Genomic DNA, 21,439 nt, shown 5'->3' on the forward strand with positions numbered 1-21,439 from the left:
GGGGGTCTCCCACTCGGGGAATTACAGCTGCCAGGTGCGCTCCGAGTGGGGGGCCGTGTGGAAGAGCAGCGCCCAGCTCCGCCTCACGGTGCGCAGTGAGTGCGGGGATGGGCACGGAGAGCCCCCACGGCCTGCTTGGGTGCCCTGTCTGGGCAGCTCCATGTCCTCCTGACACCTTTCTTTGGTCCCTCCACCTCTGCCCTGTGTCCCCTCAACCCTTCCCGGTGTGACCCCATCTCCAACATCCCTCATCACAACCATCCCCCTCATCCTTAACCCCCCACACCAGTTTCCTGTGGCCTCAGCCCAGTCTCTGTCCCTGCAGTGCCTGTGGCCAATGCCACCATCACCCCTGGTCACCTGGCACACCAGGTGCATGCAGGTGACAACGTGACCTTGCGCTGCTCAGTGCAGATGGGCTCAGCCCCTGTCACCTTCACCTGGCTGCACAATGGGCAGGAGGTGGCCCCGGGTCCCCTCCTGGAGCTCGGGGCGGTCGATGTGGGACATTCGGGCATGTACCACTGTGTGGCCACCAACCAGCTGGGACAGGACGGGCACCGCGTGTTCCAGGCACTCAGCCCTGAGCAGGCCCTGGAGGTGACACGTGGGTCATCCTGGGTCACAGGTGGGATCACAGAGGGTCACCAGGGAGTGCAGGATCCCTGGGGTGATGGGTGATCCTGATGTGTCCCCCTCTGTTTCTTGCAGTGGCCACAGGGGTCAGTGGGGCCCTTTTGTTCCTGCACCTGCTTGCGGCTGTCATTATGGCCTGGCACCGGTGGCACTGTCTGGGTGGGTGACAGTAGGGGCACAGGGATCATGAAGAGAGGTGGGAAGGCCCCCAGAGAAGAGGGGCCCTAGGGCAGCCCACAGCCCCTTACTTGGGAGGAGTTGAGCCCCCAGTGACCATGGCTCAGAGCCCTGGGGAGCTGTTGGAGGGTCCTGCAGAGATGGGGCTTCTATCAGGGGTCCCCATCCCTGCCAGGGTCGGGGCTCTGGTGGCTCAGGGTGGTGGTTCAAGTGGGGTGGGTCAGGGATACTGGGGGGGCCTGGGGAGAATTGTGTGTCTGGTGGTGGTTCAGCATTGCCAAGTGTGCATGGGCGCCCCTGGGTCTCCAAAGTCACACCTCCAGTTTTCCTTTGCAGATGCCAGGAAGCACCAGGAAAGGTGAGTGCAGCCTCCAGCCATGATACACCTTTTACCCAAACTCCCAGCACCTCCCATCCCCTTCCACACACCTCCTTATTCCCACAGGGACCCCACAGACCTCCTGGCAACCCCAGTGGAGAATCCTCATGCCGCGTAAATGGAGCTGCACAGGCAACCGTGGGAACCCAGAGACATCTATGAAAATCTGCACCAAAAGTTGTGATGCTTGGGAAGTGGGATGCGCTGGGTGACTCTGGGGGTGCTCCCTCCATGGCTCCTGTGGTTGCCCATCCTTCCAAGGGACGTGGTCATGAGTCAGGGGGAGGCTACACAGGGCATCCTGTGCTTCCCATTTCCTCTCCCTGTACCCCCATGGGATCCCCTATCCCTTTGCTCGTACCTGCAGGGGCTCCCCAGCCCCATCCAAGTGCCCAAGTACCCTCAGGGACTGCCCCATTCTCTCCCCACAGTGCTTGCAGTACACCCAGTATGTTCCCATTCCGCCTCCCTCTACCCCTGTCCCATCCCGCTGTAAAAGGGGGAGTTGGGGAGGATTCTTGCTGAAATGTTTCTCAGAGGAAAATGAAGCACAAACATGGCAATATTATATCTGATAACTGTTTCTTGATAAAGGAGAATTAAGTGATCTTACTCAAGGAGGAAAGAAGGGAGTAGAAAGGGAAAAGGATAGAGAGAAAAACAGAAGACAGGGACAGCGTTGCTGCAAGGAGCCCGAGCGCTCTATGGGCATCAGCTGGGCAGATGGAGTGTGTGTGCTGCAAGCCAGGGCGAGCCCACATGGCTTTTGTGAGTGGCTGGGCATGATTTCCAAGGACGGCACCTGCGTATCTCTGGCATGGGCGAGCGATGGCTGCAGGCTGGCTGCTGCGGGCTGGCTGCGGGCTGGTGCTGCGGCACTGGTGACTCTGGGCTGGCTGCTGTGGGCTGGGGCTGCGGTGGGCAGGTACAGCAGGCTCGGTGCTGTGGGCAGCATGGGAAACGCGGCAGAGGTGGTGGGGGGGTGCAGTCAGCATCTGCTCCATTGGGGAGGCAATGAAGGAATATCCAGGACGAGCAGGAATGAGCTGCCTCATGGAAGCAGCGAAGCAGGGAAGAACGGGTGCAGACAGGGAAGGACCACTGGGAAGAAAAGGTGGGGGTGGGAAAATATCAGTGATATTTTTGCCCAACGACTGGGAGGAATGATGCATCTGACTCCATCTTTTCAGAAAGCCTATTAAGTACTTTATTAAACCTTATTACATCTAAACTGAATCTGCCAAGCACTCAGCTGCACTCCACTGCACACAATCTCATGACTGTCAGCCCACAGTCCCGACATACACACACCTGGATTCAACTGGTCAGTGAATCAAAACACTCACACCAGAATCCAATCACAAATTCCCTTCAGGTAAACAATCTTCCACAATGCATTCCAATTGTGAACAACATAGGTGCAGTAAATGAGATAACTGTTTGGATCATTCTTTGCTTCTCTCACTGCTTTCTCCCAGGTTCAGAGAATGTCAATCCCACAGGGGAGGAGGGCCAATCTGACTCCATGAGCAAGCTCCGGATCCCTCCAAGAAACGCAAAGCAAAACACTCCTGTTGTGTCACAGTTTGCTGCTTTTATTTGCAAAGGCTCCTCTCACAGCCCGATTTCCCGGGCATTTTTTCCCAGACGTTTTTCCCAGGCATCTGTCCCACCAGCCAGTGGGGGTCACTCACAGCCTGATCACTGAAGCTTTCTCTCCCCTCATTCTTTGTTGTGTTCCCAGCCTCACCAGGGACAGGGTTCCCAGCACATGTTCGACCCACAGAGTCATTTTCACCTCATGTGTAGCATATGTTGAGACATAAATCCAAATCAGATTTTTTCCTCTTAACCCCCGTGTGCTTAGTAGCTCTGCAATCCCCATCCCAGTGCTCCCACTAAGGTGGCTTACTGGTGCCCATCCCAGTGCCTAGGGGGCACAGGACCTGGTTCCTTGTTCCTGGGACAAAAATGCAGATCTTTGGTTAAACTGGCAGAAAGGGTGTTTCTTTCTTCAGCTGTGTCAAGGAAGCTGAACAAGGTGGGAACCTCCGTTGGAATGGAAAATATGACCTCCTTCTCTCTGAACTTTTATAACTTTGAAATTACAGGGCTTTTAGACAAAAATCTGGGAACAAGAATAGCAGTTCTTTACTAGTATGTATTGTGAGAAACAGGTCGATGGAAGTTGACTTTTGCTGTGTGTTATATGAATAGATATTACATTATTGATGATACTCTTGATTAAATATTGCGATGTTGTTCGGATAGTAAAAAGTATTGTGGAGTGGCTGATGTTGTTGTTGTGGCCATCCATGGGTGGGGCCCAGCCATGGCCCAGCCCCACTGCACAGGGATGACCATTGCCCAGCCCTGCTCTGGTCAGCTCCGGTGACCAGCCAGGACCTGAGGGTCCCCCTGCTGCTTTGGCTTGGATTCTGGCAGCTTTAGAGCTGCTGCAAAGGTGAGAATTCTGTGAAGGAGAAGGCCCTGGCTGCAGGAGCCAGCTGTGCGGGACCAGTCCAGAAAGGCAGCAATTTATAATTTTGTCCCTAGCAACAAGGGTCTGAGGTACCCCAAAAACCTTGCATATACGGCAACACTCAGCTCAATAAACAGACCAGGTCCATCCTCCTTCATGTATCAAACCTGCAGCCCTTTAAATAGCCTGGGAAGAATGTTTGGCTTCGGGCCATGGCTGGCAGACAAGAGGGAAATATCCAGCTGTGGCTCTGCCCGCAGCTGTGGGGAGTGATCCAGTGAGGATTCCAGGTGTCCCCAAAGCTGCTCCATCCCTGCCCTCCTCACCTCAGTAAAAGGCTGAGGGTTTGCAGGAATTGTGGCATAAAGCCACCAGAGGTGCTTCTGTGGACCCGAGACCTGCCTGAGATCAGGCGCTGCCTTCCTTCCATTCGGGATCATGAGTGCCATTGTGGGTGTTGTGCAGGGCGTGTGCCTGACCCCTGGGACACTGCTAGGCTGCCAGTGGGCACTGGGATCCAACCTGCTGCCTTGGCGGATTCTGCCCACTGCCGGTGGTGGTGCCGGGACTCATTGGTGCCCGTGAGTTTGCGAAAGGAGCGATTTCCCCTCCTCCCTCCCATCCGAGGCTGCCACGCCCCCTGAGGGGATGGAGCTGGACCAGGGCGCCCCCTGCTGGGCGGGAGTGCTCCCTGTACCGCCCCCTGCTGGCCGCGGTTAGAACTATTTGCAGTGCCCCTTGCTGGCCGCGGTTGTAACTGCCACAAAAACCAACAGCACTGAGCGGGAGGGAAAGTTCTGGGTTTGTGTTGATTGTTCTGTTCTGGTTTATAAATTTCCAGGAAAAGAGCTGTTAGTCCTTTTCCTGCACTTTTGCCTGGAAGCCACATCATTTATCAAATTGAAAAAATTTTAGACATGTGTCTTCTTTCCATGCCAGGAACGTTCCACCTTTGACAGATATTCCTCATTTAAATGAGTTGCCAACTCCTGGGTTTTAGCGTGGATGCGACAGGCACCCCAAGAAAAGAGAGTCAGGGACTTGGCCACCTCATGGTGTGCCTTTTAAGCCAGTTGGGCCACCAAGAGCCCTCTCCCCAGGTGGCACTTCTGGTCACCCAGCCACTCAGGAGCTGGCTTTTGCAGAGCATCAGAATGTCCCCAGTGTGCCATGGCTTACAAACTGATGGAAAGATGGGACCGGGTCTCACCAAAAGCCAGGTCTGACCCACCCCTGTGACACACACAGGTGTTCCAAAATGTCTCCAGACATGAAACTTTTCCTGGGTCTGACACCCTACCATGTGCCATGGCCTGATCCTGACTCCCCTGGAAAAGGAGGAGGCTCCAGAACACCCACATGGCCTTTGTGACATCCTCGTATGGGGAACATGACAGAGGAGGGGTTTGGGACAGGGGACAAGAGAATCCAGAGCCTCCTGAAGGCCACTTTGGCCATCAGAGCAAGGAAGGTCGAGGCCCTGCCAGGTTCCTCTGGTGGAGGAAATGTACTGGGGGAATTGTCTGGGGTTTGCTCTGTGTTGTGGCTTTCCCTGGAAATCGTTCATTTTTTGACCATTTAGACTCTGAAACTTGTTGCTGTTGCTTCTGGTTTCATTCTCTCTCGTTGTTTATGAAATTGTTCTTCTCTCAGCCCTTTGGGATCATTGTGCCTTCACGGAGAGGCAGAGGGGCAGTTTTTAGTGGCAGCAAACACATGAGTGGGTGCCTATGGGTGGGGACCCCAGTGCCCCCCAGTTGCCTCCAGTGTCACAGCACATTCCCGTAGATGTCACCAGGTTTCCGTGGTCGCCCCTGGGGTCCCCACAGCTTCGTGTAGGTCACCTGGGGATCCTGGAGGGTGGTGGCATGGGGCAACACTGCGAGAAACACGGGCTGTGGGATCTGGGTGGGGTGACACTCGTTGGTGATGTGTCCCTCTGTGTGTGCTCCCACTGTACTCACTCCCTCCCCTGCTGGTTACCATGATGTGGGTGTACAGCACCTCCCCCTGCTCTGAGGAGGCTGGGGGATCCGGGGGGGCCCTGAGGGAATAAAGGGGATGTGGGGAAGGAATGGGAGGTCTTGGGGGCTTGGGTTAAAAGGGGAGAATGTGGTTGGATCCCCCACTCACCTTCCCTGCTGCTTCCTGGCAGCTGCAGAGGAAAGAGGGGAGGGATGACTGTGGGGTGCCAGGGCCCTGAACCCTCTCAAGATTCCTGAACCTCCACAGGACCCTCAATTTGCCTCAAGACCCCCAGGCATCCCTGAAGCCCCTCAGAATTCATGAATCTCCTCACTGCCCCCAGCCACCTCAGCCTTAAGAACGCAAAATCTGCAGGGACAGAGAGCCCCCAAACATCCCCAGGGCCCGTGAAATATCCCCCAGCATCCCAGAAGGACCCTCCAGTGTCTCCTCAAACCCTACAGAACCCCTAGCAAAGTTCATAATTCCAGGTCTGTGGGTGCTGCCCTATCACTCCCCAACTCTGGGGGCCTCTACAGCTCCCTGGGAACTCCGTCCCCCCATTGTCACGCACCCACATGGTGACACCAATGCCAGGCCATAATGACAGCCACAAGCAGGAGCAGAAACAAAACGACCTCACCGACCCCTGTGGCCACTGCTAGAAACAGAGGGGGACAAAATGGGGGACCCATCACCCTGGGTGTCCTGCATTCCCTGGTGACGACGAGTAATCCCACCTGTGTCCCAGAGTGAGCCAGATGTAATTGTCAGTGATAGCTCAGGGCTCAGTGTCCGGAACACACAGTGCCCGTCCTGTCCCAGCTGGTTGGTGGCCACGCACTGGTAGGTGCCCGAATGTCCCACATCAACAGCTCCAAGCTCCAGGAGGGGACCCTGGGCTACCTCCTGCCCATTGTGCAGCCAGGTGAAGGTGACAGAGGCTAAGCCCACCTGCACTGAGCAGTGCAAGGTCACGTTGTCACCTGTGCACACCTGGTGCGACAGGGGACCAGGGGTGATGGTGGCATTGGCCACGGGCACTGCGAGGAAACAGACAGGGCTGAGGTCACAGGGAGGGGCTGGCAGCCGTTGTGGGGGGATAGGGACAGGGGATTGGTGTGATGGGGGTTTTTGGGGATGGAGTCATATCAGGGAGGGGTGAGGGAACAAGGGGAGTGGTGGGAGGACACAAGAAAGGTCTCTGGGGCACATGGAGGTGCCCACACAGGGCACCTGAGAAGGCTGTTGGGGCTCGCCGTGCCGTTCCCTGTGCTCACTTCACACCCTGATATGGAGGCAGTTGCTGCCCTTCCGCACGGCCTCCCCTTGGAGCGCACCTGGCAGCTGTAATTCCCCGAGTGGGAGACCCCCACAGTGTGCACTGGCAGCTGCGGGGACCCTTGCGGGCCCCCCACCACCTGCCTGTCCTGGTAGAACACTTGCAGGAGTGGGGCTCGGGCCCGCAGGGGGCTGGGGTGCTGAGGGCTCTGAGATTCAGGGGGGACCCCTCAGTGGGCTTGGGGGGACCCTCCAGCACCGGCACCGAGAAGAGCTCAGGGCAGGAGAGGGGAGATGAGTACTGTGACTCTGAGTCCTCTGAGAAGTGGCTTTTGGGGTGTCAGGAGATTGGAGTTCCAGCTGTGGGGGTGCTCACCATGCACTGTCACTGTCACCGGTGCTGACTGTACCCATGGTGATACTTGGGAGTCCACCCAACCCCTGCAGCTGTAGCTGCTGCTGCGGTTCAGCTGCAGAGGGGACAGGGACAGCTCGGACCCATTGAGGGACCTCCTCACCTCCTTGTCCCCATGGTAGAATCGCACTCCAGTGACTGGAATGTCCCACCAGCACTGGCAGCGCAGTGTCACCGTTTCCCCCTCCAGCAGCTCCCTCCCGACACCTGCAACTCTAACCGGGCAGCAGGACACGGGGGTCCTGTCACACCGGGTGTCCTGTTTTCATGGGGATGCCGTCATTGGGTCACACGCAGCACACCAGGGATCCCCAATTCCAGCACAGGTCCTCACACACTGAGATGCTCTGGGATGCTCACCCTGTACTGTCACTGTCACTGACTCCCCCCGGAATCAGGACCTCACCCAGCCCCTGCAATGGTAGCGGCTGCTGTGGTTCAGCTGCAGAGGAGACAGGGACAGCTTGGTCCCATCACAGAGTCGCCCCAGTTTCTTCCCCTCGTGGTAGAAGGACATCAATTTTACCATGAGGTTCTGCCAGCCCCGGAGCCCAGTGTCACCGTGTCTCCCCTCCAGCAGCACCCCCACCGGCAGCTGCAGCACCAGCCAGTTTGGGGTGCAGAGGGGTCCTGACACACCTGATGGCACCAGTACCTCCTCGTTGGGTCACACCCAGCGCACAAGGGGCCCCCGATACCAACACAGGATTTCCTGATGCTAGGATGCTCTGGGATGTCCCCAGAGCAGGGGACAGGCTCTGGTCACACAGGAGGTGACCCATGGAGTGGAGCCAACCCAGAGCCCTTGGAGTCTCTGCGAGTGCCAAGTTGTGGATACCCAAATCCCCCTAACCATCTAAGATGCTCACGGGGGGGCTGAGCCCAGTGCCGGGTCTGTAACACCAGTAGGTGCTACTCTCGGTATCTGTGACATTGTTACATCCCTGCCATCAGTGCTACCCATCCTTGTACCAGGTGGTGCCACTGGTGGTCCTCAAGCCCTGGCAGGTCAGTGTCACCCGGTCCCACAGCACTGCCCGCCTCCAGGGGGCTCCACGAGGAGATGAGTGGACTGGGCACCTGTGGGTGAAAGGGGACACCAGCCTGCCAGGGTCAGCATGGGGCTGGGGAAGGTGGGGTGGGGCTATGGCATCCCCTAACGACTCACCAGCAAGGGCCAGGGTCTGGGCTGGAAGGGAGAAGGGACAGGGCTCAGTGAGGGTGGCACAGTGGGAACAGTAGCACCTGGACTACAGGTTGTGGGGGCTGTCCCAAAACTGTCCTGGTGGGGACAGCAGTTCATATGGGAAAATGTGTCTGAGTGGTCCGCAAAAGATTTGGAGAGGCAGGGGGACAAGTCTGTGTCACAGCCACCCATGCACCACATCCATGTGGCACAGACACCTTGGGAACAGGGACACCGAGGCCACCCTGGGCTGAGGCAGAAAATGGGGACACTGTGGACACCCTGTGTACAAGGACACCATGGACACAGCCCATGCTGGCCCACGTCACCCCCACCAGCTCATGATCCCATCCCCATGATCCCATCCCCATGGCCTCATCCTCACTGTTCTTGACCCCTTTTGTCCCTGCATCCCAGTTCCCTTGTCCCTATGCCCAGAGCTACCTGAGCCCAAAGGTGTCAGTCCTCACATTCCTGTCTCCCACTTCCCCATTCCCAAATTTCTGCCCCTGTTCCAGTGTCCAAAGCCACCCTACATCTCCAGTCCCACTCAGGTCCACTGTGGGTAACATGGACTGGCACTGCTGGCATTGGGGACCTCAGGGGACCCCGTAGCACCCTCCCCTCCTCATCCCTGGGGTGTCAGGCCCGTGCCAGGGGCACTCACCCCACAGGAGCAGCGCCACCTTCCCGGCCATCTCGGTGTCCGCAGCCATGTGGACTGGCTGTCACTCACTGCCAGGAGTGGCTGTTCCCTGGGTGGTGGCTCTTTGGTCAAAGAGGAAGGAAGCGAGGTCACATCTTGCCCTCATGCGTAGGTGGCACCTGGTGGGGGCAGGATGGCCACAAGCTGGGCACAGGCTGTGGGCAGGGTGGGGACAGGATGGGGACAAGGCTGGGTGTGACACAGTAGGACATGGGATTCCCAGGAGTGAGGGGGGTTCTCAGGGGGTTTGGGGACAGAGGGAGGGGTGTCCCGAGGAATGGGGGTCCTTGGGGAATGCAGGGGCTGAAGAGGGGCAATCACCGGGGATGGGGATGATATGGGAATGGGTGTCTCCATAGCTGTGGGGACTCAGGAATGGGAGTTCCAGGGGAACGTGGGCTCCAGGGATTTGGAGTCATGGGATGGGGATGGTGGGGGAATGGGGGGTCCAGTAGGAATGGAGGTCCAGTGAGAAACAAGGTCCTAGGAGAAGGAGGATTTCAGGGGATGAAATGAACAGGAGAAGGTTCCTTGGGAATGGAGTCCTGGGCCATGGAGATCCTGGGGAATATCAGTATTGGGATAGCAGTCCCAGACAAGGTGGGACATAAGGAAGGGGACTCCCATGATTTAATTTCCAAGGGAGTGAAGTTCCCAGGGATGGACAGTGGCTGGGAGGACCCATGGGTCTCAGCTCCTTCCCTGGGTTCCTCAGATTTTGGGGTGGCCCAGGGCCCAACACAGCCCCCACAAGGTGCCGTCAGTCTTGGTGTCACCCCAGAAACATTCAGAGGGGCCCTGGGTGTGTGGAGCTGCTGCAGAGGTGAGAATTCTGTGCTGGAAAAAGGCCTGGCTGTGGTTTGTTCAGCCCTGCAAGAAGCACAAAACCAAAAGGGAGCCCAAGCAGTGGCTCTACAAGGGCCTTTGATGGTTCTCAGAGAAGGACTGGCTGGAAACCCACCCTGCAGGAGCAGCTGCGAGGGAACCACTCTGGCAATGCAGCAATTGATCATTTTGACCCTGTCCTCAAGGGACTGAGAGAGCTCCAGAACTACTGCAAAGACAACACCAATCTGCTCAACAACCTGACCTAGCCTTTCCTTCCTGAAAACCTGCAGCCCTTTGGAACCCCATGGAAATAATGTTCTGGATGTGCACACCAGAAGAGAGGGAAAAGTGTGGAAATATTGAGCAGGGGCTGCTCATGAGGGGCTGGGGAACAGGGCTGTCACAGCAGGAGCAGGGAGTGCCCAGGCAGGGGAATTCAGGGCAGGCTGGAGTTAATTTGCCAATGAATCAGACCCTGAGGCACACACAGGCATTTCCACAGGTTCCTATGCACGGTCCCAATCATGGACAGAGCTTCTCCCCTTCTTCTATGGGAAGTCAATCAGGTTTCAGGGTGGGAATGAGCAAAATGGGGAGAGTTCCTAAATGTAGCCCAAGAACAGGCTTCCTTGGGGCTGGGTTGCTGCCCAGCAGGCAGGGAACAATCCCATGGAGCTGTTGGACACTCAGGGAGGTTCCACACTCTGTGTTATCCACAAACACTTCTGTGGGATGCAGCAAGGGGCTGCTAAAGGGAGCCGAAAAAGTTCTCATTTCTTTGTGATTTGTTTGTGTTTTTATTGTGTGTGACTTGTTGGGAAAGCAATGGTTTCTCTAAACGAGAGTATATTATATCTTGTCAGTTTGATTTTTGATGAGTTTGTTCTTTATTGGAAAAATAATGGTGTGGTAAAGATTTTTGCTTTTATTCTATGGATGTGTAATTTTGTCTGAACCAATTGGGCATCAAGTGTTGCCTGGGATGGCTGAGCCAGGAAATTTGGGAACCTGACCCAGGGGTGAGTGGGGCAGGGACACAGAGACTCCCAGGACAGCCCTGGAGTTCCCCAGGGTGGGGGTTGTGCCGGGCTCTGGGTCATCCCAAAATTTGAGGCACCCTGTGAAGGATCTGTGACCCCTGTGCCCACCCAGCCACTGCACATCCCTGGCACCCCCATTCTCTTGGGAACCCAACCATGGGACCCCCATTGCCTTGCTCTCTTCTCCCTGGGGGCCCCCATCCCAGGACTGCCATTGCCCAGCACCACAATTGCCGTGATCCCATCCCATGGGCTGCTTCTTCCTCCAGAACCTCTATTCCTGGGGGCCCCCTTTTTTCCCCCTGCACCCCCAACCCTAGCACCCACATGCCATGACCCCAAATCCCTGGGGACCCTGTTTCCACAGCACTCCCATCCCTGAATCCCCCCAGGCATGGAGACCTCAAATCCCCTGGACCCCATTCTCCTGGACACCCATGCTTGGTTCCCCACATCCCCTGAGCCCCCAGTCCTGGCAACAGCATCCCCCACCATGTCCCCAGACTATGCAGCCTTGTCCCCAGCCTGTGCCCATCTTGTGGCAACCCTGCTCCCACCAAGGGCCACCTACATGTGGGGACAAACGTGACCTCGCTTCCTTCCCCTTCATCCGAAGAGCTGCCAGCCAGGGGAGCAGTGGCCACAGCAGCGAGTGACAGCCAGTGCACATGGCTGGGGACACCGGGATGGCCGGGAAGGTGGTGCTGCTCCTGTGGGGTGATGTGAGAGTCTGTCCGAATTTTCCCTCATCTGCCTCATGATCGTCATTGGGAGACCACTGAAGAAAAGACCCCCCTGTCTAGAATCTCTGGCTCTGAAGTAGAAAGTCACATGCCATGGCCCCTGAGACATGAAAATGCAGTGTTATTTGTTTTCACAGGTGTGTTTGCTGTATGCTAAGAAGGGGTCACCGTGCCCTGTTTGCAACAATAGCAGCTCTGGAAGCTGTCCCACCTCTCGGCCTGGCTGGACTTCTCCTGAGTTTCAGGTGGTCTCCCACAGAAGACCCTCACCTGGTTTACAACCACCGTGACAGAGAGACTGAGATGTAAGAAGCCTCTCCATCAAAGACTGAGACATGAAACCCCTATGTGACAAGGCCCCTCTCCTCCTTCCAGGGACTGTGACTGAAACTCCCAACCCAGGAGAGGTGTGTGGGGGAGGCAAGCTGGCCAAAGCGAGATGTTTGCCTGCAGGTTGTGACCATTGGACCACGAAAACAATGGCTCTTGTTTACTGCTGAGAACATAGACTGCCTGTTACATCTATTCCCTATTGTATCTGTTTCTCCCCCTCACAATTTTCAATAATAAAAACCTCTGAGTTAGCTAGAGATTTTGAGATCTCCCCAGCATTACAGGTGGATCCTTGACTGGACCGGACTAAAGGACTTTGTCTCTGCTTTGGTAGCTGTATCTCCCTCCCCCCCTCCCTCTCTCTCTCTCTCTCTCTCTCTCTCTCACTTTCTCTCTCTTTTTCTATCCCTTAATCCCTCTATTGCATTTTTGCTGTGGTTATTTCAATAAAACTGCATTTGTTTTGATTATCACTGTAAATCCCTTTGTACTGTGTTGGTTTTGCACTCTGAGATCACTCCCACGAACATCAGGTCATCTGTTCACTAGGATGGATCCTGACAGATGAGTGTCCCGGGCACGGGCCTGACACCCTGAGGATGGGGAGGGGAAGGGGCACAGGGAGGCTGTGGGGTCATCTGAGGTCCCCAATGCCAGCATTGCCAGTCCATGTTACCCATAGTGGACCTTGTTGTGACTCTGACTGATGAAGGGTGGCATTGGGGACAGGAAGAGGGGGCAAGAATTTGGGGATGGGGATGTGGGGACAGGAATGTGGGGACTGGCACCTTTGGGCTCAGGGAGCTCTGGGCATACGGACAAAGGAACTGGGATGCAGGGACAGAAGGGGACAAGAATGGTGAGGATGTGGCCATGGGGATGGGATCATGGGGATGGGATCATGAGCTGGTGGGGGTGACATGGGCCAGCATGGGCTGTGTCCCTGGTCTTCTCATGCCCGGTGTGTCCACAGTGTCCCCATGTTCTGCCTCAGCCCAGGGTGGCCTCAGTGTCCCTGTTCCCAAGGCGTCTGTGCCACAGGGATGTGGTACATGAGTGGCTGTGCCACAGACATGTCTTCTGTCTCTCCAAATCTTTTGGGGACCACCCAGACACACTTTCCCACAAGAACTGCTGTCCCCATGGGGACAGTTTTGGGACAGCACCCACACCCTGGACCCCTGTGTCTCTGTCCCTTCGGTGCCACCCCCACCCAGCCCTGTCCCTTCTCCCTTCCAGCCCAGACCCTTGGCCTTGCTGGTGAGTCCTCAGGGGATGCCATTTCCCCATCCCACTCTCCCCAGCCCTGCACTGGCCTTGGTAGCCTGGTGTCCCCTGTCACCTGCAGGTGCCCAGACCACCCAACTCCTGGTGGAGCCCCCCTGGAGGCCAACAGTGCTGTGGGATGTGCTGACACTGACCTGCCAGGGCTCGGAGTCTGCTGGAGCCACCATCTGGTACGAGGATGGGGAGCGCTGGGGGAAGAGAGACCTGAACGCCTCACTGTCACTGTAATTGGCACCTACATGTGTGAGATACCCGGCAGTGGGCTCAGCCCCTCTGGCTGTCTCAAATGGTGAGGGGGCTTTGGGTATCCCCAACCTGGCACCCGCTGGAACCCCGAGGGCTCTGGGTGGGCTCTGCTCCATGGGTCACCTCCTGTGTGACCAGAGCCTGTCCCCTGCTCTGGGGATATCCCAGAGCATCCCAGTGTGGAGGACCCCTGGTGCACTGGGTGTGACCCAATGGGGGTTGCTGGTGCCATCAGGTGTGACAGGACCCCTCTGCTCCCCAGACCGGCTGGTGCTGCAGGTGCCAGCGCAGGCACTGCTGGAGGGGGACACGGTGACACTGTGCGGCCGGAGCTGACAGAACCACACAATCAAATCTGTGTCCTTCTACTGCAAGGAGAAGAAACCAGAGGGACTCCCTGATGGCATCAAGCTGTCCATGTCCCCTCTGCAGCTGAGCCCAAGTGGCTGCTACTGCTGCAAGGGCCAGGTAGACTACTGGGGGTGTAAGGAGCCAGTGCCAGTGACAGTGCCAGTGCCAGGTGAGCACCCCATAGCATCCCAGTGTGGGGGAGGCCCTGTTGGAATTGGGGATCCCTGTTGATCTGGGTGTGACTCCAGGGGGGGATCCCCATGAAAACGGGACCCACTGTGTGACAGGACCCCCATGTCCTACAGCTCGGTTAGAATTGCAAGTGTCAGCACAGGAGCTGCTGGAGGGGGACACAGTTACACTGCGCTACCGGCACTGGCGAGACATGTCGGTCACTGGAGTGTGATTCTTCCATGCAGACAAGGAGGTGGGGAGGTCCCTCAATGGGACTGAGCTGTCCCTGTCCCCCCTGCAGCTGAACCACAGCGGCCACTAGAGCTGCAGGGGCTGGGTGGATTCTGAAGTGTCATTGTGGGCACAGTTGGTGCCAGTGAAAGTGACAGTGCACAGTGAGTATCCCCACGGCTGGAACTCCAATCTCCTGGCACCCCCAAAGCCACTTCCCAGCAAACTCAGAGTCACAGTCCTCACCTCCCCTCTCCTTCCCTGAGCTCTTCATGGTGCCGGTGCTGGAGTGTCCCCTCGAGCCCTTCCAGGGGTCCCCCCTAACTCTCAGCTGCCTCAGCACCCCAGCACACTAGGGGTCCCCAATTCCAATACAGGGGCCCCTCCACACTGGGATGCTTTGGGATGTCCCCAGAGCAGGGCACAGGCTCTGGTCACACAGGAGGTGACCCATGGAGCAGCGCCAACCCAGAGCCCTTGGGGCCCCCGCAGGTGCCAGGCTCGGGACACTCAAACCCTCTCACCATCTGAGACTGTCATGGGGGGTTGTTTCCACTTCTGGGTCTGGCACACCTGTAGGTGCCACTCTTGGTGACAGTGGTCGCGTCCCTGCTGCCCCCAGCGCTGCCCGTCTTTGTACCAGGTGGTGGCACCAGTGGTCCTCGAGCCCTTGCAGGTCAGTGTCACCCAGTCCCACAGCACCGCTGCCCTCCAGGGGAGCTCCACCAGGAGCTGGGTGGTCTGGGCACCTGTGGGTGACAGGGGACACCAGCCTGCCAGGGCCAGCGTGGGGCTGGGGACAGCGGGGTGGGCCCATGGCATCCCCGGAGGACTCACCAGCAAGGTCAAGGGTCTGGGCTGGAAGGGTGAAGGGACAGGGCTCAGTGGGAGTGGCACTGAACGGCACCTGGGACACAGGGTGTGGTGGGGGTCCCGAAACTGTCCCCATAGGTGTTGAAAGCAAAGGGAGCCAACCCATCTTTGTTGATCAGCATCAACTCCCATTTATTGATCAAATCAGCCACCTTTTGTAACAGTGTTAATTAACTTCATGCATATCGCAAAATTCGAGCTCACGATAAGTTACAGAGAAAACTCTAACCCCTCCTTTTGTTTACAATACCTGTGGTTTGTTTATTGAAAACAGGATCAGTGTTCTCATCGTGATATGAAAAGTTCTCAAAACCTTCATATCTGTTCCCAGAGCAGCTATCTGTTCCCAGTAGCAGCCAAGGACAGAATGTTTTGCCTGTTATGAGAAGACTGTCTGAGAATCTTATTGTTTATGCAATGGTGCTTGAGAACCTAATTATTTACAGAATCAAGCCTGGGAAATGCTGCTTTACAGCTACCTTTTACTTTCCCATCAGCTGTATACCTTCATGGCCTCTTTCTTTAAGCCATGCTTGAACCAGGCTCTCCACACATAGGGGCAGCACTTCTTGTGGGAAAGTGCATGGGGGTGGTCCCCAAAATATTTGGAGAGGCTGGGGGACATGTCTGTGTCACAGCCACCCATGCACCACATCCCTGTGGCATGAACACTTTGGGAACAGGGACACCGAGGCCACCCTGGGCTGAGGCAGAACATGGGGACACTGTGGACACCCCAGGCACAAGGACATCACAGACACACCCCATCCTGGCCCAGGTCACTCCCACCAGCTCATGATCCCATTCCATGATCCCATCCTCATGGCCACATCCTCACCATTCTTGTCCCCTTCTGTCCGTGTATCCCAGTTCCCTTGTCCCTATCCCCAGAGCTCCCTGAGCCCAAAGGTGCCAGTTCCCAAATTCCTGTCCCCACATCTCCAACCCAAAATTCCTGCCCCTCTTCCTGTCCCCAAAGCCACCCTACATCCCCAGTCACACCCAGGTCCACTGTGGGTAACATGGACTGGTTCTGCTGGCATTGGGGACCTCAAGGGACCCCACAGCTCTCCTGTGCCCCCTCCCCTCCCCATCCCCGGGGTGTCAGGCCCATGCCCGGGGCACTCACCCCACAGGAGCAGTGCCACCTTCCCGGCCATCCCAGTGTCCCCAGCCATGTGCACTGGCTGTCACTCACTGCTGTGGCCACCGCTCCCCTGGCTGGCAGCTCTTCGGATAAAGGGGAAGGAAGCGAGGTCACATCTCAACCTTATGCGTAGGTGGCCTTTGGTGGGGGCCGGGTGGCCACAAGCTGAGGACAAGCTGGGGACAAGGCTGCATAGTCTATGGACATGTTTGGGGATGCTGTTGCCAGGAGTGGGGGGCTCAGGGGATGTGGGGAACCAAGGATGGGTGTCCAGTAGAATAGGCCGCTAGGGGAATTGGGGCCTCCATGCCGGGGGGGTTCCAGGACTGGGGGTGCTGTGGAAACATGTTTCCTGGGGATTTGGGGGTCATGGCACGTGGGTGCCAGGGTTGGGGGTGCAAAGGGAAAGGAGACCCTGGAGAACAGATGTTCTGGGGGAGGAAGCTGCCCATGAGATTTGATCAAGGCAATGGTGGTCCTGGGCAATGGCAGTCCTGGGATGGGAGTCTTCTGGGAGGAGAGAGCAAGGCAATGGGGTTGGGTTCCAAGGGGAATGGGGGTGCCAGGGATGGGCAATGTCTGTGTGGGCACAGAGGTCAAAGCTGTTTCTGGGATTGCCTCAGATTTTTGGGTGACTCATAACCCAGCACATTCCCCACAGTGCTCATGGCCAGGGGGGCAACTCAAGGTTGTCCTGGGAGGTTCTCGATCTCTGCCCCACACACTCCTGGGCTTTTTCCTACCACTCCCATTTCCCAGCTCAGTGACCTCAGCAAACATGTGATGACCAATTGGCTGGGACAAAATTACACATCCATAGAATAAAGGCAAGAATCTTTTCCCACACCATTATTTTCCCAATAAAAAATAAATCAAACTGACAAGGTATAAAATTAGCTGGTTTATAGAATACTTTGAATCATTGCTTTCCCAACAAGTCACTCACAATGAAAACACAAACAAATCACAAAAAAAGATGGCTTTTTTCTCCCTTTAGGAGCCCCGTGCTGCATCCAAGGGCAGCATTTGCTTGTGGATACCACAGAGTGCATGGAATCTCCCTGAGTATCCAACAGCTCCATGCAACTGTTCCCTGCCTGCTTGGCAGTAACCCAGCCCCTAAGGAAGCCTTTTGTTGAGCCATATTTAGGAATTCTCCCCATTTTTCTCAGTCCCACCCTGAAACTTGAATGACTTCCCATGGACTCAGCTCCCCAAATGGGAGAAGCTCTGCCCATTCTTGGGACAGTGCACAGGAATCTGTGGAAATGCCCATGTGTGTCTCAGGGTTTGATTCCCTGGTAAATCCACTCCAGCCTGCCCTGAATTCCCCTGCCTGGGCACTCCGTGCTCCTGCTCTGGCACTCCTGTTCCCCAACGCCTTGTCTGCAGCCCCTGCTCAATATTTCCAGACTTTTCCCTCTCTTCTGGTGTGCACATCCAGAACCCAAACATTCTTTCTTGGAGGTTCCAAAGGGCTGCAGGTTTTGTTGAAGAAGGAGGGTCAAGGTCAGGTTGTTGAGCAGATTGTTGTTGTCTTTGCAGTAGTGCTGGGGCTCTCTCAGTCCCTTGCTGAGAGGGACAAAATGATCAATTGCTGCCTTTCTGGACTGGTTCCCACACAGCTGCCCTTGCATGGGGAGTTTCCAGCCAGCCCTGCTCTGAAAACCATCAAAGGCCCTTGTAGAGCCGCTGCTTGGGCTCCCTTTTGGTTTTGTGCTTCTTGCAGAGCTGAGCAAACCACAGGCAGGCCTTTTTCCACCACAGAATTCTCACTTCTACAGCAGCTCTAAAGCTGCCAGAATCAAAGCCAAGGGGGCAGGGGGAACCCTCAGTTGCTGGCTGCCACCTGGGGCTGGCCAGAGCAGGGCTAGGCAATGGCCGTCCCTGTGCAGTGGGGCTGGGCCATGACTAGGCCCCATCCTTGCATTGACAGGCACCCGGCAAGGAATGTGCAGGGACATTTCTGAAACTGCCACCCATGGGGACAGGACACCCCATGCCAGGATGTGTCACCCCCTGGACTGGTTTCTCCCAGGTCAACTCCACAACAGTGACCTCACAGGGCAGGATCCTCCTGGATGTGCCCTCCCAGGACAGACACTGCCTCCCTTTGCCATCTGACTCTCAGGAAAAATGGCCTCTTCCTTTTTGTCCAGGAAAAAGAAAGTGAAAGTGTTGAGGGGGCGCAGCCCAACACCTCCATCCCCCACAGCCTCCCCATCCTTCCCTGCTCTCCTTACTCCCAATTATCCCCCTCCCATGGCTTCCCCCAATGCGTTCCCTGCTCAGGTGATTCCTGGGATTGTGGAGCCAGGAACTGGGGTTGAGGGGACATGGCATAAAAGTGAGGAAAAAAAGGAAGAAAACAGAAATAAAGAGAGAAAAAATCAAGGGCAGGGGAAGGCACAGAAGCAGAGCTACCCAGGACCCCCATGTGATACCTGCACAGGAAACAAGCATCCCAAGGGGGCAGCACCTGGCCATGGGTCACCCCAAAATCTGAGGCACCCAGGGAAGGAGCTGTGACCCCCATGCCCCCACAGCAATTGCCCATCCCAGCACCCCTATTCATTTGGGAACCCAATCATGGGAATCTAATTTCCTTTTGTACCTCCTTCCCTAAGACCCCTTCCCTGGACTGCAGTTCCTCACGATCTCCTACCCCAAAGAACCCCATCCTGGTAATTCCAGTCCCTGGGAGCCCCATTCCCTTGGGGACATTGATTCCACCAGGGCCCCTATTGTTACAGGGTTCCCCTTTCCCCTGGCACCCCCATCCCTTGGCCCCCATCCCATGATCACAAATCCCTGGAGGCCACATTGTTCTGGCACCCTCATCCCCAAGTTTGAGTCCATCCATCCACTGGGACCCCCATTCCAATGGGACCCGATCCCTGGGCACCCCATTGCTCTGGAAACCTATTTCTGGCTCCCTACACAACCTCAGACTCCAAATTCTGTCCCCACCATGTCCCACCATCACCCCCACATCCCACAAGTTCCCCACCCTGCCCCCATCCTGTCCCCAGCCTGCCCCCACCAAGGGCCACCTACATGTGGGGACGGACGTGACCTCGCTTCCTTCCCCTTCATCCGAAGAGCCACCAGCCAGGGGAGCGGTGGCCACAGCAGCGAGTGACAGCCAGTGCACATGGCTGGAGACACCAGGATGGCTGGGAAGGTGGCACTGCTCCTGTGGGGTGAGTCCCCTGGGCATGGGCCTGACACCCTGGGGATGGGCCCTGATGAGGCAGAGACTAGTGGGGAGGGGAACAGAGGGGAGCTGCAGGGTCCCCTGAGGTCCCGAAAGGCCGCAGAGCCAGAGCATGAGGTGACCAGGGCTGTGGGGACAGGAGAGGGGGGACAATAACGGGGGACAGGGATTTGGGGAACTCTCATGGGGCTGGTGGGGGTGACCACTGCAACCACTGTTGAGTCTCCTTTTCCGTATGTCCAACGTGTCCCCATGTCTTAACTGAGCAAGGGCTAGTCGGTGTGTCTCTGCCCCCAAGGGGTACTTGCCACACTATGACAGTTTATGGACAGCCCCCACACCCAGTCCCTCCCTTCCAATGTCCCTGTGATGCCACCCTCACCCAGCCCTGTCCCTTCTCCCTTCCAGCCCAGACCCTCGGCCTCGTTGGTGAGTCCTCGGGGGATGCCATGGCCCCAACCCTCCTGTACCCAGCCCCACGCTAGCCCTGGCAGGCTGGTGTCCCCTGTCACCCACAGGTGCCCAGACCACCCAGCTCCTGGTGGAGCCCCCCTGGAGGCCGGCAGTGCTGTGGGACCGGGTGACACTGACCTGCAAGGGCTCAGGGACTGTCGGTGCCACCATCTGGTACAAGGATGGGCAGCGCTGGGGGCAGGAGGGACATGACCACTTCACTGTCACCGAGAGTGGCACCTACACGTGTGACAGACCCGGCAACGGGCACAGCCCCTCTGTGACAGTCTCAAATGGTGAGAGGGGTTTGGTTGTCTCCAGCCTGGCACCTGCAGGGACCCCAAGGTCTCTGGGTGTGCTCTGCTCCATGGGTCACATCCTGGTGTGACCAGAGCCCATCCCCTGTACATGGGGAGATCCCAGAGCATCTCAGAGTGGAGGGACCCCAGTTCTGGATTCAGGGAACCCTGCTGCACTGGATGTGTTCCAATTCGAGGGTCCTTGAGAAAATGGAATGCCACAGGTGTCCTAAGACTCCCATGTTCCACAGCCCGACTGGTGCTGCAGGTGCCGGCGCAGGAGCTGCTGGAGGGGGACACGGTGACACTGCGCTGCCGGCGCTGGGCGAACATGTCGGTCACTGGGGTGCGATTCTACCATGGGGACAAGGAGGTCGAGAGGTCCCTCAGTGGGACCGAGCTGTCCCTGTCCCCTCTGCAGCTGAACCACAGAGGCCGCTACAGCTGCAGGGGCCAGGTGGACTCCAAGGTGGCACCGTGGGCGCACTCGGCTTCAGTGACAGTGACAGTGCACGGTGAGCACCCCACAGCCGCCACCCTGACACCCTCACAGCCCCTCCCCAGGGACTTGGGCTCACAAATCTCCCTCCCCTCTCCTTCCCAGAGCTCTTCTCGGTGCCAGTGCTGGAGGGTCCCCCTTCTCTTACTGTGGGATCCCCCCTGACTCTCAGCTGCCTCAGCACCCCCAGCCCCCTGCGGCCCCGAGCCCCCCTCCTGCACCTGTTCTACCAGGATGGGCACATGGTGAGAGGCCCGCAGGGGTCCCCGCAGCTGCTGGTGCCCGCCGTGGGGGTCTCCCATTCGGGGAATTACAGCTGCCAGGTGCAATCCGAGGAGGGGATCGTGCAGAAGAGCAGCGCCCGACTCCGCATCACGGTGTGCAGTGAGTGCGGGGATGGGCACAGGGAGCCCCCACAGCCTCCTCGGGGGCCCCTGCCCTGTCTGGGGATCCCCATAACTACCCGGGTCCCCCATCCTTTCCTGGGTACC

At 57.1% G+C, this 21,439-nt stretch overlaps 1 pseudogene; it reads left to right on the plus strand.

Annotated features, from left to right (window-relative positions):
* Nucleotides 1-19,588: 19,588 nt before the first annotated feature.
* The window catches only part of LOC128948168 (Fc receptor-like protein 3), a 74,393-nt pseudogene continuing 72,542 nt past the window's right edge, over nucleotides 19,589-21,439 (plus strand).

The sequence above is a fragment of the Melozone crissalis genome, unplaced genomic scaffold (assembly GCF_028551555.1).
Source record: "Melozone crissalis strain CALT ecotype California unplaced genomic scaffold, PUWL_Pcris_2 ptg000114l_1, whole genome shotgun sequence".
Taxonomy (NCBI): Eukaryota; Metazoa; Chordata; class Aves; order Passeriformes; family Passerellidae; genus Melozone; species Melozone crissalis.